The following is an 18,549-nucleotide window of genomic DNA, read 5'->3' as shown; positions in this document are numbered from 1 at the left end:
TTTTTTTTAAAAGGCAAATTTAGCACATACCAATTTTGGTTGCAGCAAGTTTTTTTATATTCATGGTACAATGAATGTGCTTTAAGTGTAGTTTTATTTACAAAATGTTCCAATTACAGGCAATTTTTAGAACCCAGTTAACATTTTTCAAAGAACAGAACATGTAGCATTAAAGCTTAGAAATATTATAGAGTACAGAATTGTCTGAGCATAAATATTAGTGCTAGACAGGTGGCCAATGATTTAAGCAGCAGATCCACCATACTGTTCACTAACCTCATATTTCAGCCAATGCCATTACTCCCATTTACAATGATTCCTTAGCCAAGAGAAAATTAGCTGATTCACTGCATGAAGGCCCAGCTCTCAAACAGGCCCAAAACCAACTAATAATGAAGCCCTCCACACCATCCAAAGATAAAAGGCTCACGCATTTCTTACCTATTTCATGCATTTTATAGATTCCCCAAGCAGATTTCTTTTGTGTTTATAGAGCTCAGGGAAACTCGTATTTTCATTTTCTATTCTGAAAACCATCAATTTAATGGCTCAGATTTTGTGATAAAAATATCAATTAGACCAACAGCACTAACTATTACAACAGAGTATGTTGGTCAGAAACCTCTCCACAGATGAGCAATTAAATGACCAGTGAAATGACCAGTGAGCAGTTTTGGGCCCCAAATCTAAGGAAGGATGTGCTGGCCTTGGAAAGGGTCCAGAGGAGTTTCACAAGAATGATCCCGGGAATGAAGAACTTGTCGTATGAGGAATGTTTGAGGACTCTGGGTCTGTACTCATTGGAGTTTAGAAGGATGAGAGGGGATCTTATTGAAACATACAAGATACTGCGAGGCCTGGATAGAGTGCAAGTGGAGAGGATGTTTCCACTTGTAGGAAAAACTAGAACCAGAGGACACCATCTCAGATTAAAGGGACGATCCTTTAAAACAGAGTTGAGGAGGAATTTTTTCAGCCAGAAGGTGGTGGATCTGTGGAACTCTTTGCCGCAGAAGGCTGTGGAGGCCAATTCACTGAGTGTCTTTAAGACAGAGATAGATAGGTTCTTGATTAATATGGGGATCAGAGGTTATGGGGAGAAGGCAGGAGAATGGGGATGAGAAAATATCAGCCATGATTGAATGGCGGAGCAGACTCGATGGGCCAAGTGGCCTAATTCTGCTTCTATGTCTAATGGTCTTATGAAACTGCGGTCAAGAGATACTCCAGTCATCTGGGAACTTTAGCACAGTGGGCTAAACAGCTTGTAATGCAGAACAATGCCAGCAGCGCAGGTTCAATTCCCGTACCGGCCTCCCCGGACAGGCGCTGGAATGTGGCGACTAGGGGCTTTTCACAGTAACCCCATTTAAGCCTACTTGTGACAATAAGTGATTATTATTACAAAGTATGCTGTTACAGTGCTCACAGAAAGACTCCGTATCAAAATAATAATCTTTATTAGTGTCACAAGTAGGCTTACATTAACACTGCAATGAAGTTACTGTGAATGTCCAATTCACCTAAGCACGTCTTTTGGGACTTGCAGGAGGAAACCGGAGCACCCAGAGGAAACCCACTCAGACACGGAGAGAACGTGCAGACTTCACACAGACAGTGGCCCAAGCCGGGAATCGAACCCCAGTCCCTGGCACTGTGAAGCAACAGTGCTAACCACTGTGCTACTGTGCCCCCCATAAATTAATGCAATAGCAATACAAACAGCTGAAAATTTAGGGTTGGTGATTGAAAAGCAAGTGAACTTTTAAATGGCGTGTTAAGTGATAATTACATGAGAATCACAGAATTATTACAACACAGGAGGTCGTCATTTGGACCATCGTGCGCGCACTGGCTCTCTAAACGAGCAATTCATTTAGTGCCATTCTCCCACCTCCTCCCCATAGTCCTGCATATCTTTTTTGAATGTTCGGATTGAACCTTCCTCCACCACACTCAAGCCACACCACTCATTATTGGGAAAAGGTTTTTTCTCATGTTGCTTTTGTCCTCTCATTTGCAATCCTTTAACAAGTGGGAACCCTCTCTACTCTGTCCAGACCCACCTCTCAACCTTTTCCTCTCCAAGAAAACAGTCCCAATTCATCTACACAACTGAAGTTCCTCATCTCTGGAACCATTCCCATACATCTTTCCTGCACACACTCTCACATCCTTTATAAAAAATGTGGTGACCATAGCTGATGAATATACCAGCTGAGGTCAAACTAATATCTTATACAAGTTCAACATAACCTCCTTGCTCTTATACCATGTGCCACTATTAATAAAACCCAGGATACTGCGTGCAATATTAATGGTGCTTTTAATCTGTCCAACCACCTAAGACTTTAAAATATCCAGGTCCTCTTGCTCCTGCGCCCCCTTTACAGTTGTACCCTTTATTTTATATTGTCTCTCCATGTATCACTTCCCATCTCTCTGCATTGAACTTAATCTGCCACCTCTCTGCCCATTCTACCAAGTTGTCTTGTATCCTTTGAAATTCTACATTACCCTCGTCAGTTCACAATGCTAAGTTTCGTATCATACACAATTTTGAAATTATGCCCTGTATTCTAGGTTATTCAGGAAAGACAATGTTCTCAACACTGATGCCAAGGGAACTCCAGTATAGACTTTCCTCCCGCCTGAAAAACATTAACCAATACTGTCACTCAGTCAATTTTGCATCCACGTTTCTACTGTCCTTTCCATGAGTTATAACTTTGCTCCAGTCTGTTGTGCGGCTCTGTACCAAAAGATCTTTTGGAAATCCATGTACACTTACTCCATCAACAGCATTGCCCTCATCAGTCCTCTGTTGCTTCTTCATTAAAAAAAAATTCCAGCAAGTTAATTAAACACGATTTTCCCCTAAGAAATCCATTCCAGCTTTCCTAATTAACCCACATTTATATACGTAACTATTAATGTTGTCATTTCTGCAATTGTAATTTCTAGAGGTATCTCCATCACCAAAGTTGACTGGCCTGTGGTTGCTGGGCTTACGTCTACACCCTATTTTGAATAAGGGTGTAACGTTTGCAATTCTCCAGTCCTCTGGCACCACCCTATCTAAGGAAGCCAAAAATTATGGCCAGTGCCTCCGCAATTTTTACTCTCACGGCCCTCAATAACCTTGGATGCATCTCATCTGGTCCTAGTGCCTTAGCAACTTGAGTACAGTCAACCTAGACAATGCCATCTCATCATCAATTTTGAGCCCTTTTCTAAATTACCTCTTCTTTCAGCATGACTTGTGCATAGTATCATAGAATTTGCAGTGCAGAAGGAGGCCATTTGGCCCATCGAGTCTGCACCAGCCCTTGGAAAGAGCACCCTACTTAAGCCCACGCCTCCACCCCATCCCCATAACCAGTAACCCCACCTAACCTTTTAGACACTAAGAGGCAATTCACCTAACCTGCACATCTTTGGACTGTGGGGGGAAACCAGAGCACCCAGAGGAAACCCACGCAGACAGGGGGAGAAAGTGCAAACCCCACACAATCATCCAAGGCCGGAATTGAACCTGGGTCCCTAGAGCTGTGAGGCAGCAGTGCTAACCACTGTGCCGCCCATCATCTTCTTCCTTGGTAAAGACAGACTCCATATGAAAATCCCCTTTTTGGTCCCTAATACACCTTTTATCATCCATTTACTATTTATGTGCTACAGAAGGCTTGGCTGCCAGTCTCTTTTCACACTTCCTTTGCTTCCCTTATTTGCTTTTCCACCTCCCCTCTGAACCTTCTACATCGAGCCTGGTTCTCAATCTTAATTTCTACCTGACATCAGGCATAAGCACACTTTTCTTTCTGCATCTTAATTTCTGTCAGCCAGGGAGCTCTGGATTTGTTTGCCCCATAGCCAGCCTAAACATTGTTACAATGATCACTGCCCCGATCCACCTGGCCATATCATTCCCAAAAAACAGCTCTAGCAGCATTTCCTTCTCATTGGACTAAGATTTCCCTGAACACACTAGATATTAGTAGTGTAAAGGGCAGAGATGAGCAAGAGTTCCTAGTCTATAGTTGGATAAAGTCCCCCATTGTAACTACTCTAATTTCTGCACCTCTTCAATTTCCTTGGGCATTTGTTCCTCTACATCTCCTCAAATCTCCTCTCCCTTTTCTTCCTTGCCCATCTTCCCATAACACTTTGTATTTAGGAATATTAACATGTGTCCTGCCGTCCTTTATCCAGACTCAAGAGCCACATCATATTTCCACATGGTAATCGGCAGCTGTAATTTATCAATAGTAGTTATCATAATCCATGCATATACAGTAACCCTAAATTAGACTTTATTTTCTCCTTTACTCTGACCCAACCTATTCACTTACTATTTACTATTCTCGTCGTGCTATCTATCTCTTCCAGTATTCTGTGCACATTTATATTCCCCTCTGATGTTATTTCTGGTTCCCAAAGCCCTGCCAAGTAAGTTCACAGCCTTCCCAGCAGCACTCGCAAAATGTCCCACAAGGGGGAATGAAAAAAATAATTTTTTTAAATTGTTGGGGGAATAGTGGACCAACCGAACATGCCCAACAGAACATGAACAAAAAATGAGGGAGACGAGTATGTTCCTCAGACTCCGAGGGATCACAGGAATTGGCAGGAGACAAAATGGCAGCAGTGAGCTTCCCCTCCTCCTCCTGACAGTCACATGGCTGTCAGCCGACGACATCAGTCGCACAGTAGCAGCTGAATTGAAGAAATATCAGGACCTGGCCGGGGAAGTTAAAACATCGGTAGATGATCCCTGGTCTAGCTAGTGAATTAATTAGAGGGGATGAATAAAATTATGGAGGTACGTGGGGACATGGTTAGAAACATGGAGGCACTCTCTGATCAGAGTTATCAGACCTCAGCATTTGAGAGAAGGTTATGGAATCCAGTAAATATTTAAAGTAAGTGACTTGAAAACAGGTTCCAAAGACAGAACATCCACCTCGTTTGTTTGCTGGAGTGGATGGAGGGCAACACTTTACGGGGTACATATCTAATATGTGTGGGCAGCACGGTAGCATTGTGGTTAGCACTATGTGGGCAGCGTAGTGGTTAGTACTATGGCTTCACAGCGCCAAGGTCCCAGGTTCGATTCCCGGCTTGGGTCACTGTCTGTGCGGAGTCTGCACGTTCTCACCGTTTCTGCGTGGGTTTCCTCCGGGTGCTCCAGTTTCCTCCCACAAGTCCTGAAAGACGTGCTATTAGGTAATTGGGTAGTACCCAAACAGGCGCCGGAGTGTGGCGACTAGGGGCTTTTCACAGTAACTTCATTGCAATGTTAATGTAAGCCTACTTGTGACAATAAAGATTATTAATTAATTAATTACTTGTGTGTTCAAGATGGGGGCAAGGGTGTTTTCAAATCCCCACTGGATAGAGTTCATCGCACTTTGCGGCCGAGACCTCATGTAGAGGAATCCCCACTAGCGATAAACATAAGGTTCCATAATTTTAAGAAAAAAAGAACAGAAGCGAGATTCTTCGACCCCCCGCCGGGTCGGAGAATCGCCGGGGGCTGGCGTGAATCCCGCCCCCGCCAGTTGCCGAATTCTCCGGCACCGGATATTCGGTGGGGGCGGGAATCGCGCCGCGCAGGTTGCCCGCCGCCCGCCCCCCCCCCCCCCCCGGCGATTCTCCGGCCCGGATGAGCCGAAGTCCCACTACTGGAATGCCTGTCCCGCCGGCGTGGATTAAACCACCTCTCTTACCGGCGGGACAAGGCGGTGCGGGCGGGCTCCGGGGTCCTGGAGGGGGGCGCGGGGCAATCTGGCCCCGGGGGGTGCCCCCACGGTGGCCTGGCCCGCGATCGTGGCCCACCGATCCACGGGCGGGCCTGTGCCGTGGGGGCACTCTTTTCCTTCCACCTTCGCCACGGTCTCCACCATGGCAGAGGCGGAAGAGATCCCCTCCACTGCGCATGCGCGGGGATGCCGTGAGCGGCCGCTGACGCTCCCGCGCATGCGCCGCCCGGCAAAGTCAGTTTCGCGCCAGCTGGCAGGGCACCAAAGGCCTTTCCCGCCAGTTGGCGGGGCGGAAAACAATCCGGCACAGGCCTAGCCCGTCAAGGTTAGGGCTCGGCCGCTCAAGGTGCGGAGGATTCCGCACTTTGGGGCAGCGCGATGCCGGACTGATTCGCCCCAGGTCCTTCGCTGGGCCAAGGAGCACCGAAGCGCAAAATGGGAAGGTAGTCCAATCCGACTATACCAGGACCTCAGCGCAGAGCTGGCAAAATGGAGGGCGGCATTCAACGGGGCGAAATCTGCACAATTCAAGAAGGGTATTCGGTTCAGATTATTATACTCAGCTCGTTTTAGAGTTTCTGTTGGGGAAAAAGATCACTTCTTTGACTCCCCAGACGATGTGAATTTGTTTGTTCAGAAGCTCAGATTGAACTCTGTTTAAATCTCTTTCTTAGTTTTCTAACGATTGTTGTTGCTTTCTGTTCTGGAGTTAAATAATTTTCTACATGGTTGGTTCATACAAAGAAGTTATTGTTGGGATTTATTTTGCACGAGATGTATATATGTTTCTTATTATGCTGTTGATGTCACTGTATTGTTATATCTTGAATTTATACTCGTTAATAGATTTTGTCATTTTCAAATTTAGAGTTGGATGGAGAGCCTCCCAGCTGTAGGTCCAATTGAGATTAGTGAGAAGGTACAAAAGTGGGTATACTGCAACTCTCATTCCCAAAAAGCCTGCAAATGGGAGCTTACTGATGTAATACGTTTGGGTTCTGTACAGATTTCATAGTCTTGTTGGTGTTGTTGGGTTGGGAGGGGGCTAATTTAGTTGTTTGACTTTGTCCATGACTCTGTATTTATCTGTTCTTTGGGCCGCTGTCACGGAGGTGGGTGGGGGGATCTCTTCACCGTGGCTTAATAGAATTCCTTGCTCGTTAATTTACAGATGTAATGGGCTTCCGGGTGCGGTGATGACCAGCTAAGTCGCACGTTTCGGCAGCTCCCGGTGGAACGGACTTTTGGGCTCTTGATAGGAGCCCCAACGGCAATTTTAACGGCTAAAAACACTGTGCGGTAAACCAGAAGGGAATCCCCCCTGGACACGGATGGAAAAAGGAGAGGAAAGTGGCCGGATTGCGGTGGATCCTTTAGAGCAGCGGCAAGGGAGGCAAGCAAAAACCAAGATGGCGTCGGAAGGTGGCAGTTTAATATGGGGCCCTGAACAACACGAGTTTTTGAAACGCTGCGTGGAAGAGCTTAAAAAGGAGATGAAGAAGGAGCTGTTGGCCCCGATATTACAGGCGATTGAAGGGCTAAAAGATGAGCAAAAGACCCAGGAGCGGGAGCTTCGGGTCGTGAAGGCAAAGGCTGCCGAGAACGAGGACGATATACAGGGCCTGGTGGTGAAGACGGAGATGCACGAGGCACACCATAAACGATGTGTGGAAAGGCTGGAGGTGCTGGAGAATAATGCGAGGAGGAAGAATTTAAGGATTCTTGGTCTTCCCGAAGGTGGAGAAGGGGCGGACGTCGGGGCATATGTGAGCACGATGCTGCACTCGTTGATGGGATCGGAGGCCCCGACGGGCCCGCTGGAGGTGGAGGGAGCCTATCGAGTTATGGCGCGAAGACTGAGGGATGGAGAAATTCCTCGAGCCATAGTGGTGAGATTCCTCCGTTTTAAGGACAGAGAGATGGTCCTAAGATGGGCAAAGAAAACTCGGAGCAGCAGATGGGAGAACGCGGTGATCTGCGTATATCAAGACTGGAGTGCGGAGGTGGCGAGAAGGAGGGCGAGCTTTAATCGGGCCAAGGCGGTGCTTCATAAAAAGAAGTTCAAATTTGGAATGCTGCAGCCGGCAAGACTGTGGGTCACATATCAAGGGAAGCACCACTACTTTGAAACGGCGGATGAGGCGTGGACATTTATTGTTGAAGAGAAATTGGAATGAGTGGGTTATTAAAAAAGAACGTTTGAGACAAAGTGGTGGGGCGAATATGGGGGGCGAAGAGGGGGGAAAAAGGGGGGAGAGATGATTTTTATGTTGTTAATCCTGCGACCCGGTAACTTTTCTCTCTTCCACAGGTTGTGAGGGAGGGAGGAAGGGAGGTGGAGGAGTTGGGGGCGTTGGCCATTGGGGGCGGGGCCAAAAGGGAAGCGCGGGCTTTGTTCCCGCGCTATGATAATTATGGCGGGAATAGGGAAGCAGGAAGGAGGGGGCGTCGCACGGTGCGAGCCGAGGTCACGGGGGGAAGCCGAGGTCGGCCAGAGTTTGCTGACTTCTGGGAGCAACATGGGGGGTGTAACTACGCTAGTGGGGGATCTGGGGGGGGGGGGGGGGATTTACTGGATTGCTGCTGCTGGGGAGAAGGGGGAGCTGGTATGGGGTGGGGTGGGCGTGGCGGGGGGGCACCGCCTGGGGGGGGACACAGCTGCGTGGGAACCAGGTGAGGAGCTGGGTAAAAGGGGATGGCTAATCGACAAGGGGAGGGGGGGGGTAAAGAGCCCCCCGACCCGGCTGATCACGTGGAATGTGAGAGGGCTGAACGGGCCGATAAAGAGGGCACGGGTACTCGCACACCTAAAGAAACTTAAGGCAGATGTGGTTATGTTACAGGAGACACATTTGAAACTGATAGACCAGGTTAGACTACGCAAAGGATGGGTGGGGCAGGTGTTTCATTCGGGGCTAGATGCGAAAAACAGGGGGGTGGCTATATTAGTGGGGAAGCGGGTAATGTTTGAGGCAAAGACCATAGTGGCGGATAGTGGGGGCAGACACGTGATGGTGAGTGGCAAATTACAGGGGGAGGCGGTGGGCTTAGTGAACGTATATGCCCCGAACTGGGATGATGCCAACTTTATGAGGAGCATGTTAGGACGTATACCGGACCTAGAGGTGGGGAAGTTGGTAATGGGTGGAGATTTTAACACGGTGCTGGAGCCAGGACTGGACAGATCGAGGTCCAGGACTGGAAGGAGGCCGGCAGCAGCCAAGGTGCTTAAAGACTTTATGGAGCAGATGGGAGGAGTAGACCCATGGAGATTTAGTAGACCTAGGAGTAAGGAGTTTTCGTTTTTCTCCTATGTCCACAAAGTTTATTCGCGAATACGCTTTTTTGTTTTGGGAAGGGCGTTGGTCCCGAAGGTGAGGGGGACGGAGTATATGGCTATAGCTATCTCGGATCACGCTCCACATTGGGTGGACTTGGAGATAGGGGAGGAAAAAGAACGGCGTCCACCCTGGAGAATGGACATGGGACTAATGTCGGTTGAGGGTGTGTGTCTAAGGGTGAGGGGGTGTATTGAAAAGTACTTGGAACTCAATGATAATGGGGAGGTCCAGGTGGGAGTGGTCTGGGAGGCGCTGAAGGCAGTGGTTAGAGGGGAGCTGATATCAATCAGGGCACATAAAGGAAAGCAGGAGAGTAGGGAACGGGAGCGGTTGCTGCAAGAACTTCTGAGGGTGGACAGGCAATATGCGGAGGCACCGGAGGAGGGACTGTACAGGGAAAGGCAAAGGCTACACGTAGAATTTGATTTGCTGACTACGGGTACTGCAGAGGCACAGTGGAGGAAGGCACAGGGTGTACAATATGAATATGGGGAGAAGGCGAGCAGGTTGCTGGCCCACCAATTGAGGAAAAGGGGAGCAGCGAGGGAAATAGGGGGAGTGAGGGATGAGGAGGGAGAGATGGAGCGGGGAGCGGAGAGTGTGAATGGAGTGTTCAAGGCATTCTATGAAAGATTATATGAAGCTCAGCCCCCGGATGGGAAGGAGAGAAAGATGTGTTTTCTGGACCAGCTGGAATTTCCTAAGGTGGAGGAGCAGGAGAGGGTGGGACTGGGAGCACAGATCGAAATGGAGGAAGTAGTGAAAGGAATTAGGAGCATGCAGGCGGGGAAGGCTCCGGGACCGGATGGATTCCCAGTTGAATTTTACACGAAATATGTGGACTTGCTCGCCCCGCTACTGATGAGAACCTTTAATGAGGCTAGGGAAAGGGGACAGCTGCCCCCGACTATGTCAGAGGCAACGATATCGCTTCTCCTAAAGAAAGAAAAAGACCCGCTGCAATGCGGGTCCTATAGGCCTATTTCCCTCCTGAATGTAGACGCTAAGATTCTGGCCAAGGTAATGGCAATGAGGATAGAGGATTGTGTCCCGGGGGTGGTCCATGAGGACCAAACTGGGTTTGTGAAGGGGAGACAGCTGAATACGAATATACGGAGGCTGCTAGGGGTAATGATGATGCCCCCACCAGAGGGGGAAACGGAGATAGTAGTGGCGATGGATGCCGAGAAAGCATTTGATAGAGTGGAGTGGGATTATTTGTGGGAGGTGTTGAGGAGATTTGGCTTTGGAGATGAGTATATTAGATGGGTACAGCTGCTGTATAGGGCCCCGATGGCGAGCGTGGTCACGAATGGACGGGGGTCTGCATATTTTCGGCTCCATAGAGGGACGAGGCAGGGATGTCCTCTGTCCCCATTATTGTTTGCACTGGCGATTGAGACCCTGGCAATAGCATTGAGGGGTTCCAGGAAGTGGAGGGGAGTACTCAGGGGAGGAGAAGAACACCGGGTATCTCTGTATGCGGACGATTTGTTGTTGTATGTGGCGGACCCGGCGGAGGGGATGCCAGAGATAATGCGGATACTTAGGGAGTTTGGAGAATTTTCAGGATATAAACTGAACATGGGGAAAAGTGAGTTGTTTGTGGTGCATCCAGGGGGGCAGAGCAGAGAAATAGAGGACTTACCGCTGAGGAAGGTAACAAGGGACTTTCGCTACTTGGGGATCCAGATAGCCAAGAATTGGGGTACATTGCATAGGTTAAATTTTACGCGGTTGGTGGAACAGATGGAGGAGGACTTCAAGAGATGGGACATGGTATCCCTGTCATTGGCAGGGAGGGTGCAGGCGGTTAAAATGGTGGTGCTCCCGAGATTCCTTTTTGTGTTTCAGTGCCTCCCGGTGGTGATCACGAAGGCTTTTTTCAAAAGGATTGAGAAGAATATCATGAGTTTTGTGGGGGCCGAGAAGACCCCGAGAGTGAGGAGGGGATTTTTGCAGTGTAGTAGGGATAGGGGGGGACTGGTACTACCGAGCCTAAGTGAGTACTACTGGGCCGCCAATATCTCAATGGTATGCAAGTGGATGGGAGAAGAGGAGGGAGCGGCGTGGAAGAGATTGGAGAGGGCGTCCTGCATGGGGACTAGCCTACAAGCTATGGTGACGACGCCGTTGCCGTTCTCACCGAAGAAATAAACCACAAGCCCGGTGGTGGTGGCTACTCTGAAAATCTGGGGGCAGTGGAGACGGCACAGGGGTAAGACGGGAGCCTCGGGGTGGTCCCCGATAAGAAATAACCATAGGTTTGCTTCGGGGAGAATGGATGGGGGATTTGGAACATGGCAAAGAGCAGGACTAACACAATTGAGAGATCTGTTTGTAGATGGGACGTTTGCAAGTCTGGGAGCGCTGACCGAAAAATATGGGTTGCCCCAAGGGAATGCATTCCGGTATATGCAACTCAGGGCTTTTGCGAGGCAACAGGTGAGGGAATTCCCGCAGCTCCTGACGCAGGTTGTGCAGGACAGAGTGATCTCAAAGACATGGGTGGGGGACGGTAAGGTATCAGATATATATAGGGAAATGAGGGACGAGGGGGAGATTATGGTAGATGAGCTGAAAGGGAAATGGGAAGAGGAGCTGGGGGAGGAGATTGAGGAGGGGCTGTGGGCTGATGCCCTAAGTAGGGTAAACTCATCGTCCTCGTGTGCCAGGCTAAGCCTGATACAATTTAAGGTGTTACACAGGGCGCATATGACTGGAGCACGGCTCAGTAAATTTTTTGGAGTAGAGGATAGGTGTGCGAGATGCTAGAGAAGCCCAGCGAATCACACTCACATGTTCTGGTCATGTCCGGCACTACAGGGGTTTTGGGTGGGGTGACAAAGGTGCTTTTGAAGGTGGTGGGGGTCCAGGTCGAACCAAGCTGGGGGTTGGCTATATTCGGGGTTGCAGAGGAGCCGGGAGTGCAGGAGGCGAGAGAGGCTGATGTTTTGGCCTTTGCGTCCCTAGTAGCCCGGCGCAGGATACTGTTGATGTGGAAGGAAGCCAAGCCCCCGGGTGTGGAGACCTGGATAAATGACATGGCAGGATTTTTAAAGTTGGAACGGATTAAGTTCGTCCTAAGGGGATCGGCTCAAGGGTTCACCAGGCGGTGGCAACCGTTCGTCGAATACCTCACAGAAAGATAGAGGGAATGGAAAAGAAGAAGACAGCAGCAGCAACCCGGGGGAGGGGGGGCGGGGGGGAGGAACCAGAAGGACTCTCAGAGATGTTAGTGTACATGTATAATATGTATAGGTTGCTGTTATAGGTAATTGTATATTGGACTGTTGAATTGTATTTTTGGAGAGTATTTATTTGGGACAAGGCAGTTGCCATTTAGTTTTGTTTTTTAATTTTGATGTTGTTTACATATTATTTATTTCTTGCTTAAAACTGGCCATTGTTATTTATATTGTTATATTACTGTGTAAAGGATACACAATGTACTGTCATGGTTGGCCAAAATTTTTGAATAAAATATATTTTTTAAAAAAAAATTTTTTTTACAGATGTAATGTCTGACCCCGGTGGGGGAGGTGGTGGGGGATCTCCTTTGCGCCATATGACATGGAATGGGAGGGGTTTGAATGGACAGTGAAGCGGGCACGGGTCATTTTGTCTTATTCCTACAAGAAACCTATCTACAGGTAAAGGACGAGATAAGGCTTCACAAAAATTGGGTGGGACAGGTCTTTCACTCAGGCTTTAATGGTAAGGCTCAAGGCACGGCAACACAAATCCACAAAAAAAATACAATTTACTCCCTCCCAGATTATGGATAGCCCCAATGGCTGTTATATTATTGTCTGTTGTTCACTGGAAAACACCCCGGTTATTTTAGTGAATATTTATGCTCCCAATTGGGATGACCAGAGATTCAAACTCCCAGGTGAGCCTCCTCCCTGACTTAAGACTCACCGGATGATCCCAGGAGGTGATTAAACTGTCTTGGAGCGTTCCATGCCAAAATCTCTGAACCAATCTGGGAAGTTCAGAGCATTCATGGATCAGATTGGAGGAGATGAACCTTGATGTTTTCTGCACCCGAACAGTAAAGAATTTTATTTTTTCCCCCACATGTTCACTGTGACTACTCCTGAATTGATTTTTAAAAAAATTGTTGACAAATCCCTCCTTCCCTCAGTGAGAACAGCCGAGTACTTGGCAATTCTCATCTCTGATCATGCCCCTCATTTTGTTGATAACTGCTTTGATTATGGCCCATTCGATCTAGACACCACTTTACTGTTTGGTGACAAATGTTGTGAGCATTTGTCTGCTGCCTGTGGTGAACCTCTGTAATAGGAGATGTAAGGTAGGGCCTGCACTACAGGTTCGCCGGTAGCTCCTGCCGGCTGGCTCCGCCCACGGAGAACTGTATAAATATGTATGACCTCCAGTGCCCTGCCATTTCGCCAGCTGCAGCAGGAGGCCACACATCTGACTAAAGCCACAGTTGTACCCAACTTTAGTCTTTGTGCAATTGATCGTGCATCAATTTATTACAGTCAGCCTCACCCTCAAATTTGGCGGGCCCTTACCCCTCCTTACCGTTTGCGGCCTCGCGACCCTCAAGGTCGATCCCCCCTCCCTTTTTGCCAATCTAACTGTGGATTGCAAGTCCGTTGCCACTAGGTGCAGACGGTACAGCACCCAGGACAAGACCTTCATCAGGTCCGAAGTCCAGCGGCTGCTGAAGGAGGGTATTATCGAGGCCAGCAACAGCCCCTAGAGAGCCCAAGTGGTAGTCGTTAAAACTGGGGAGAAACACAGGATGGTCGTGGACTACAGCCAGACCATCAATCGATACACGCAGCTCGACGTGTACCCCCTTCCAAGCATATCTGATATGGTCAATCAGATTGCGCCGTACCAGGTCTTCTCAACAATTGACCTGAAATCCGCCTACCACCAGCTCCCCATCCGGAAGTCGGACCGGCCATACACTGCCTTTGAGGCAGGCGGTCGCCTCTACCACTTCCTTAAGGTCCTTTTCGGTGTCACAAATGGGTTCTCGGTCTTCCAAAGAGAGATGGACCCAATGGTTGACCAGTACGGTTTGTGGGCCACCTTTCCGTACTTGGATAATGTCACCATCTGCGGCCATGACCAGCAGGACCACGATGCCAACCTCGATAAATTCCTCCGCACTGCCACTCTTCTCAACCTGACCTACAACAAAGACAAGTGTGTGTTCAGCACGAACCGGTTAGCCATTCTTGGCCAAGTAGTCCAAAACGGACTTCTCGGGCCCGACCCCGAGCGCATGCGCCCCCTTCATGGAACTTCCCCTTCCCCACTGCCCCAAGGCCCTCAAACGCTGCCTAGGGTTCTTTTCCTACTACTCTCAGTGGGTCCCAAACTATGCGGACAAGGCCCGCCCACTCATTCAGTCCACCCAATTCCCCCTTGCGGCCGAGGCACAACACGCTTTCGCCCGCATCAGAGCAGACATCGCCAAGGCCGGGATGCGCGCAGTGGACGAGTCACTGCCCTTCCAAGTAGAAAGCGACGCTTCAGACGTCGCCCTTGCCGCCACTCTAAACCAGGCAGGCAGACACGTGGCATTCTTTTCCCGCACCCTTCATGCCTCAGAAATTCAACACTCATCCGTCGAAAAGGAGGCCCAAGCTATCGTTGAAGTTGTGCGGCATTGGAGGCATTACCTGGCCGGTAAGAGATTCACTCTCCTTACGGACCAACGGTCGGTAGCCTTCATGTTCAATAACACAGCGGGGCAAGATCAAAAATGATAAAATCTTGCGGTGGAGAATCAAGCTCTCCACCTATAATTACGAGATCTTCTATCGCCCCGGTAAACTCAACGAGCCACCAGACGCCCTCTCCCGAGGTACATGTGCCAGCGCACAAGTGGACCAACTCCGGGCCCTACACGACAGCCTTTGTCACCCGGGGGTCACTCGATTGTACCATCTGGTCAAAGCTCGCAATCTGCCCTACTCCGTCGAGGAAGTAAGGACAGTCACCAGGGACTGCCAGGTCTGTGCGGAATGCAAGCCGCACTTCTACCAGCCAGACCATGCGCGCCTGGTGAAGGCTTCCTGCCCCTTTGAACGCCTCAGCGTGGATTTCAAAGGGCCCCTTCCCTCCACCGACCGTAACACGTGCATTCTCAGTGTGGTCGATGAGTACTCCAGATTCCCCTTCACCATCCCATGCCCCGATATGATGTCTGCCACTGTCATCAAGGCCCTCAGCACCATCTTCGCTCTGTTCGGTTTCCCCGCCGACATCCACAATGACATGGGATCCTCATTCATGAGCGATGAGCTGCGTCAGTTCCTGCTCAGCAGGGGTATAGCCTCCAGCAGGACGACCAGCTACAACCCCCGGGGAAACGGGCAAGTAGAATGGGGGAATGAGACGGTTTGGAGGGCCGTCCAGCTGGCCCTACAGTCCAGGAACCTCCCAGCCTCTCGCTGGCAGGAGGTCCTCCCTGACACTCCATACTCCATCCGGTCACTATTGTGCACCGCCACTAATAACACACCCCATGAACGTGTTTCTACCTTCCCCAGAAAGTCCACATCCGGGGTGTCGCTCCCAACTTGGCTCCGCTGCTCCAGGACTGGTCCTTCTCCGTAGGCATGTCCGACTCCACAAGGCGGACACCTTGGTGGACAGAGTTCACCTGCTCCACGCCAACCCTCAATATGCCTACGTTGAGTTCCCAACGGTCGCCAAGATACTGCCTCACTCAGGGACCTGGCACCATCAGGTTCCACCCCAACATATCCCCCCCACCAATGCACCCCCCCCCCCCCCCCAAACACCTCCCAGCCAATATTTTTTTTTTAAATTAAATATTTTATTGAAAATTTTTGGTCAACCAACACAGTACATTGTGCATCCTTTACACAATATTATAACAACACAAATAACAATGACCTATTTTATAAACAAAAAATGAATAAATAATAAATAACAAAAATGAAAACTAGCCCTAATTGGCAACTGCCTTGTCACAAGTAACACTCTCCAAAAATATAATTTAACAGTCCAATATATAATTATCTGTAGCAACGACCTATACATACTATACAGTATATATTAACAACCCTGAGAGTCCTTCTGGTTCCTCCTCCCCCCCCCCCCCCCCCCCCCCGATCCTGGGCTGCTGCTGCTGCCTTCTTTTTCCCATTCCGTCTATCTTTCTGCGAGGTATTCGACGAATGGTTGCCACCGCCTGGTGAACCCTTGAGCCAACCCCCTTAGGACGAACTTAATCCGCTCTAGCTTTATAAACCCCGCCATGTCATTTATCCAGGTCTCCACCCCCGGGGGCTTGGCTTCTTTCCACATTAGCAATATCCTGCGCCGGGCTACTAGGGACGCAAAGGCCAAAACATCGGCCTCTCTCGCCTCCTGCACTCCCGGCTCTTGTGCAACCCCAAATATAGCCAACCCCCAGCTTGGTTCGACCCGGACTCCTACTACTTTTGAAAGCACCTTTGTCACCCCCATCCAAAACCCCTGTAGTGCCGGGCATGACCAAAACATATGGGTATGATTCGCTGGGCTTCTCGAGCACCTCGCACACCTATCCTCCACCCCAAAAAATTTACTGAGCCGTGCTCCAGTCATATGTGCCCTGTGTAATACCTTAAACTGAATCAGGCTTAGCCTGGCACACGAGGACGACGAGTTTACCCTGCTTAGGGCATCTGCCCACAGCCCCTCCTCGATCTCCTCCCCCAGCTCTTCTTCCCATTTCCCTTTTAGTTCATCTACCATAGTCTCCCCATCGTCCCTCATTTCCCTATATATATCTGACACCTTACCATCCCCCACCCATGTCTTTGAGATCACTCTGTCCTGCACCTCGTGTGTCGGGAGCTGCGGGAATTCCCTCACCTGTTGCCTCGCAAAAGCCCTCAGTTGCATATACCTGAATGCATTCCCTTGGGGCAACCCATATTTCTCGGTCAGCGCTCCCAGACTCGCGAACTTCCCATCCACAAACAGATCTTTCAGTTGCGTTATTCCTGCTCTTTGCCACATTCCATATCCCCCATCCATTCCCCCCGGGGCAAACCTATGATTGTTTCTTATCGGGGACCCCCCCCAAGGCTCCAGTCTTTCCCCTATGCCGTCTCCACTGTCCCCAAATCTTCAGTGTAGCCACCACCACCGGGCTTGTGGTGTAGTTCCTCGGTGAGAACGGCAATGGGGCTGTCACCATAGCCTGTAGGCTAGTCCCCCTACAGGACGCCCTCTCTAATCTCTTCCACGCCGCTCCCTCCTCCTCTCCCATCCACTTACTCACCATTGAAATATTAGCGGCCCAATAATACTCACTTCGGCTCGGTAGTGCCAGCCCCCCCCTATCCCTGCTACGCTGTAAGAATCCCTTCCTCACTCTCGGGGTCTTCCCGGCCCACACAAAACCCATGATGCTCTTTTCAATCCTTTTAAAAAAAGCCTTCGTGATCACCACCGGGAGGCACTGAAACACAAAGAGGAATCTCGGGAGGACCACCATCTTAACCGCCTGCACCCTCCCTGCCAGTGACAGGGATACCATATCCCATCTCTTGAAATCCTCCTCCATCTGTTCCACCAACCGCGTTAAATTTAACCTATGCAATGTGCCCCAATTCTTAGCTATCTGGATCCCCAGGTAACGAAAGTCCCTTGTTACCTTCCTCAACGGTAGGTCCTCTATTTCTCTACTCTGCTCCCCTGGATGCACCACAAACAACTCACTTTTCCCCATGTTCAATTTATACCCTGAAAAATCCCCAAACTCCCCAAGTATCCGCATTATTTCTGGCATCCCCTCCGCCGGGTCCGCCACGTCTAGTAGCAAATCGTCCGCATACAAAGATACCCGGTGTTCTTCTCCTCCCCTAAGTACTCCCCTCCACTTCTTGGAACCCCTCAACGCTATCGCCAGGGGCTCAATCGCCAGTGCAAACAATAATGGGGACAGAGGGCATCCCTGCCTTTTCCCTCTATGGAGCCGAATATATGCAGATCCCCGTCCATTCGTGACCACGCTCGCCACTGGGGCCCTATACAACAGCTGCACCCATCTAACATACCCCTCTCCAAAACCAAATCTCCTCAACACCTCCCACAAATAATCCCACTCCACTCTATCAAATGCTTTCTCGGCATCCATCGCCACTACTATCTCCGTTTCTCCCTCTGGTGGGGCCATCATCATTACCCCTAACAACCTCCGTATATTCATGTTCCGCTGTCTCCCCTTCACAAACCCAGTTTGGTCCTCGTGGACCACCCCCGGGACACATTCCTCTATTCTCATTGCCATTACCTTGGCCAGGACCTTGGCATCTACATTTAGGAGGGAAATAGGTCTATAGGACCCGCATTGTAGCGGGTCCTTTTCCTTCTTTAAGAGAAGCGATATCGTTGCTTCAGACATAGTCGGGGGCAGTTGTCCCCTTTCCTTT

General features: G+C 49.6%; 1 protein-coding gene across 1 annotated transcript in view; it reads right to left on the bottom strand.

The window, feature by feature from the left end:
- Positions 1 to 18,549, bottom strand: part of rnf17 (ring finger protein 17) — a 199,192-nt gene that overhangs the window by 22,081 nt on the left and 158,562 nt on the right. The window lies entirely within an intron of this gene.

The sequence above is a fragment of the Scyliorhinus torazame genome, chromosome 15 (assembly GCF_047496885.1).
Source record: "Scyliorhinus torazame isolate Kashiwa2021f chromosome 15, sScyTor2.1, whole genome shotgun sequence".
Lineage (NCBI taxonomy): Eukaryota > Metazoa > Chordata > Chondrichthyes > Carcharhiniformes > Scyliorhinidae > Scyliorhinus > Scyliorhinus torazame.
This window is presented reverse-complemented; position numbering and strand designations above follow the sequence as displayed.